Source organism: Nothobranchius furzeri, chromosome 1 (assembly GCF_043380555.1).
Source record: "Nothobranchius furzeri strain GRZ-AD chromosome 1, NfurGRZ-RIMD1, whole genome shotgun sequence".
Lineage (NCBI taxonomy): Eukaryota > Metazoa > Chordata > Actinopteri > Cyprinodontiformes > Nothobranchiidae > Nothobranchius > Nothobranchius furzeri.
This window is the reverse complement of record NC_091741.1, coordinates 69,525,344-69,530,683: the sequence shown is the minus strand read 5'-3', so window position 1 is coordinate 69,530,683 and position 5,340 is coordinate 69,525,344. Positions and strand designations below refer to the sequence as shown.

At 39.9% G+C, this 5,340-nt stretch overlaps 1 long non-coding RNA gene across 3 annotated transcripts; it reads right to left on the bottom strand.

Annotated features, from left to right (window-relative positions):
* Nucleotides 1–301: 301 nt before the first annotated feature.
* LOC139071767 (uncharacterized) lies at nucleotides 302–2,544 on the bottom strand. 3 transcript variants are annotated; one of them, XR_011521583.1, is made up of 4 exons: nucleotides 1,973–2,544; nucleotides 1,341–1,436; nucleotides 1,163–1,250; nucleotides 302–704 (listed from the first exon to the last, which is right to left on the bottom strand). It is a non-coding gene; the product is annotated as an uncharacterized lncRNA (long non-coding RNA). The 3 variants fall into 3 exon arrangements; XR_011521582.1 differs by having other exon boundaries at nucleotides 1,163–1,436; XR_011521581.1 differs by having other exon boundaries at nucleotides 1,163–2,544.
* Between the last annotated feature and the right edge of the window lie 2,796 nt (nucleotides 2,545–5,340).

The window sequence follows — 5,340 nt, the reverse complement described above, 5'->3', positions numbered from 1 at the left end:
GTAAAGTGGTAATTCTCTCTAATGTGTACAGAGAGGTGGACATCAGTGCTGCAGTGAAATTCCCAAGATCAGTCTGCTTTGCTAACAAATATAGTTAAATCTTACCTGCATTCTAAATAAATACTGTTAGGTGAAAACATCAGTAGGCATTGAGTTATTGATACAATCCCTAACAGCCAGAATGGAAGAAGAGCATGCTGGGTCATCCTGGACCTGAGCCTGTTCTGTGTATTTACCTACAGGATGCAATAAATGTCTACAAGGCTGAGTTTGGACCATTACATCTAAAAGAAAGCATACAATCAGTGATTTTTTTTATTGTTTACATTAATATACAAATTTTCTAAGTATTAACCTCACAGCAAATAAGTAGAACAATATAATAAACAGGCTTTAGTAGTTAAAACAGGCATTGTGCACACAGGTGCTTTGTGTCTCGGTGCTGGTGGTGTCTAGGTCTCAGAGTTCCTGTCCTCCTGCCGTCTTCTGTTGTCCTCAGGATACGGATTGATGTTTCCTGATGATGAGGGAGGGGCAGTATGTGGGCTTCAAACTGGTCCTGGACAACAGTGGGAGACCTCCGTTGTCTGAATACTGAGACCAGAGAGTTGGTGAGATGCAGATCTTCTCTACCTCATCTAGAAACGGAGTTGGTTCAGGGAAAACTTTTCCAAAGACCAGTTCCATGATGTCATCGCCATATTCTGCAATGATAGACAATAACTTTAATGACATATTTTGTTTACAAGCAGCTTTAGGAAAGTTGTTTCTTTAGCTTTCATGTTTATAGTCACGTTTGTGTTTGTTCACAAGTTCACTTTGCTGCAGTGACTTCATATTTTCCTACAAATGTAATAAAATAGTGACACTAAAATTATACAAATGATTCCTTATGAAAGGAAGCTCATTAGAGAGCAGTGCAGACAGACTTACTACATGCTGCAGCTGTTTTTGTAGGCCAGCTGCTGCTGAATTTGGGGAAAGTTATTCTGCACACATCCAGATCAGATGGTCGATTACAGAAAATAATGTAATTCAATAATTTCTAAACAGACTAAACAAGTAAAACATCAAATAAATCACTCTGCTGTCATCAGACGGAGTGATTCAGGGGGTGAGGTGTTCTTAATGATGAGGATGGCTGAGGTGTGTCATCACTCACTTTGGTCTGGTCCAGACCGTCTCTTTACTGGTGGGTCTCCTTCCTCAGTAGGTGACGTGAAACGCCAACATCTGAACGTTCTGTGTTCCTTAGAGGAGAAGAAAAGTAACATTAGCAAGCTGGCTAAATTATTTTTTACTAGCATCTCAAGGACTTGGAGAAGCAGATCTTCACTTACCTAAACATCAGACCAGTTTGTCCCAGCTGAGCTCATCAGGGCGTTAGTCTGACAGCCTGTCAGTGAAACACGGCTCCAGTCTTCTGGATGTGGACTCTAAAAAGCAAAGGAACATTTTTACTTTGTTTTAATTATTTTACAGCCAATTTTATCAGCTTTCCGACGCTCACGCTCATACAGACGGTGAGCTTTGCTGCGTCTGACTGATGCAGAGTTAGTTTTTATATCTGCAGTGAGACAAAAAACTAACCTCACTTCACTTAGAGATCGTTCTTTAAAACTCTATTAAATCCACTGTGTTGACGCACTTTAATGACTTTGTCACGCTGCATTTTAGCTGATATGGGACTTTATTTACTGGATGCTAAGATTACATCACACTCATGTAGAATAACACACAGGCTCTCTGCTGTTACAATCAGTGGGAGGTTATCATCTGGTGTAAAAGAAGGCGTTGATCAGAAATCACGTTTTATTCCACGAAAATCAGCCAAATCCACATTAATCTGGGTGCTAACTTTACTAGCATACTATGCTAGCGATAGCAAGCCGGATGCTAACGCTTTAGTGCTGCTAATGCCCGTAAATCTAAAGTAAAGTTTGTCGACATTTTAGAGTGATATGAAGCTTACCGCTCTGCTGCTGTGTCCCGGTGCTGCCAAATTCAGATGGAAATAACTCCTTTTAGATAGATGAAGCCCTCAGTACTTAGCCACTAGCCTGGAGACAGAACGAACGAACCACGCGCGCGCGCGCACGCACACACACACACACAAACAAACGCAAACACACTACTTTTTCTTCTGTGTTTTTTTTAGCAGTAGTGTCATCAGCTCCTGGGTTTAAATACTGCCACACCACCCTTCCTTAAAACGAGGAACAGTTTTGAGCTGTGTGTGGCTAAAATAACCAGACATTCTGCATTTTTCCAATAGGACTACAAAAAATCTTAGCGAGAAGAAAAAATGGCGGATTGGCTCTGTGTTTAGCCGAGGGCCATTACCATATTTGGTAGTTATCCTCACTAAATTAATTACTGATGTAATAGATAATGTAAAAACTGAACGGGTGGACAAATATGCCCAAAACTTAATTATTAAATATCTAAATAGCAACTCCAGTGAATAATATAAGCCTTTTTGCTCACTTAGACACTTAAAATGTGAAACACACCGTGTTAATGGATAAAAAAGTGGGTTTTTCATGTTATGTCTCCTTTAAATGAGGTGGTGTGGATGCACGTGTTTGGAGGGGCGGATATTCGTTTTCAAAAAACCCCGGCTACGTGTGGACTAGGCCTTAGATACCGGATGCTCTGATCTGGGATAAAGAGCATGGGGCTGCATGGTGGCACAGAGGTTAGCTTTGTTGCCTCGCAGCACAAAGGTTGCAGGTTCAAAACTCGGCTGCGGCCTTTCTGCGTGGAGTTGCGTGTTCTCCCCGTGCATGCGTGCGTTTCCTCCGGATACTCCGGTTTCCCCCACAGATCACAACATGCCCTATAGGTTATAAATTGTAAATCGCTTTGGATAAAAGCATCAGCTAAATGAATAAACATAAACATAAAGGACTATCTATATGTCACGCGTTCGACTTAACTTTACTTTGTCGTTGTGTGAGTGTAGATGGTGATGGCCTTGTCTATCAACATGCTGAAACATATAGAAATCTTTCAATGAAATCATAACATAACATTGATTTCAAACTTCAGTCATTCAAGCACGGATTAATGAAAGCATTTCATTTATATTATAATTATTATAAGTAGCGATAATCAAATGTTTATTTAATGATTATCTAACTTAGAAGTTTAAAAGTTCACATTTAATTTAAGAAATCATTCTTTGATTTAGCAACTAATCTGAGCTGCGAGTGTTCCTTATTCAGAGGCAAGAAGAATCCTGTAGAACAATAAGAGAGGCTTGGGCCTTGAGGAGAGAACATCATAGTTGACAATACATTATCATGTGTTCAGAGCTGCAGAGAGGCTCTGAGCCCCAGCTGATGGGATAAAGGCAGGCAGATTTAAGGGAACACATGCAGTCTCGTGTCTCCATTTTGACCAGATGTTGAAGGGTCAAACTGTACTTAAATCTGACCATTACTTGACATTACACTTGGCAAAGGTTTTGTTTTTATAGTAAGATATGCACATTGGTTTTGTTGTAAAGAGAAAAGTAATGAAGTAAGAGAAGTAAAAGCTAGATTTACCAGTGTAATGCCACCTTGAAGCTACACAATACCCCATGGTGCTAAAAATTGTATCTGAGCTGTGTCTGAAAACAAATTCCTTGCCAATGTTGGTAAGCCCTTTGAGTTTTGTAGAATGAATAATTTATATTTTGTACACACAAGATAATTATATCTGGGAGTAAGTTACAATTTTGTGTACAAACCAATCTTCTGGGAGTTCAGAGGCTCAGGATCAGATTCAGAACCAATGAATCTTCTTTAAAATATAGACTGATGAGGCCAAAAGCCTGATATCACATCTATCATCCACCCACCAAAACAACACAAACTCTGGCCTCACACTGTCATTTGTTTTTATTTAAATATTTTTTTGCTTTTTTTTTTCAACAGGTGCAACGTATTTGTTTTATCCCCAAAAAATAAAAATAAAAATAAAAACATTTGAATTTAGCTTCATGTTGGTAGTATTGCTTAGTAAAACATACACAGTTTAGACAGTCATCAATGAAAGTCACTCGTTTGTGGCCTTTCTGTGTGCAGTTAATATTATCCCTTGCATATGTACATGTGTGTATATATATTATATTATATTATATACACATATATATTATATTATATATATATATATATATATATATATATATATATATATATATATATATATATATATATACATATATACATATATACGTGTGTGTGTGTGTGTGTGTGTGTGTGGCAGGGCAGAGAAATGAGGTCCCGGGTGGGAATCGATCCCCAAACTCCCAGGTGAGAGTCATGTGTGCTAACCAGTCAGCCAAAGGGACATTCCCTTGGCCAAGTAGCCAGGGTGCATGATCAATCGTGTCACAGTGAAATGATGCTCACCCTGTCACATAAACACATTTATATCCACAACGGATATTCTCTGTTCTCTGTTGTTTTTTCACCACCACAATATCCGGTCCGTTCGCCATGACCATTTTGTCTGTCTGGATCTGGAAGTCCCACAGGAGCTTGACTCTCTTGTTCTCTAGCACCTTAGGGGGTGTTACCCACTTTGACCTTGTGGCTTCCAGTCCATACTCTGTACAGATGTTCCTGTGTATTATGCCAGCCACTTGGTTGTGAGGTTCCATGTAAGCTTAAATGATTTGCAACTGCATATCGCCTTTAAAAGGACACCAAAGCATTTTAAACTACAGATAATTATTCACCCATTCACACTCAGGTAGCGATGAGCTACATCGTGGCCACAGCTACCCTGGGACACATTGGCAGAAGCAAGACTGTGGTACATTAGCACCACTGGTCTCTCAGACCACCACCAGCAGGCAAGGAGGGTAAAGTGTCCTGCCCAAGTACACAACAAATAACATGACTCTTGGGGCCTGGGTTTGAACCTGCAATGCACTGAGTACAATGTTGTTTCCAAACCCCTGACCCACCATCACCGTCAAAATGACATGCTTTATGTAGAAATGTAGCTGCGTCGCGGTCGCCAGCCGATGTTGATGGAGCTTCAGTCCCACATTTTTTTTTGTTTTCCCCTCATCAGCCAAAGATCGCTCGCTCACAGCAAGCTGAGCTCTCTACCGTGGCGACTCACTCACATGTTCTCTCTCCTAAATTAGTTAGTGACGCAGTAAATTAAAACATTAAAAATCCTAATATTTTAATTCACCACTTCACCAGTGTGTTTTTCCTGTTTGTGAGACGAACCCCTCCTCCATAACCAGGTTACTGGTACAGAAGCCTGGAAAGGCCAAAATTCCTCAATTTTTTTTCCTACTGGCTGATATGAATTAATGGAATAGAATAGACTAGA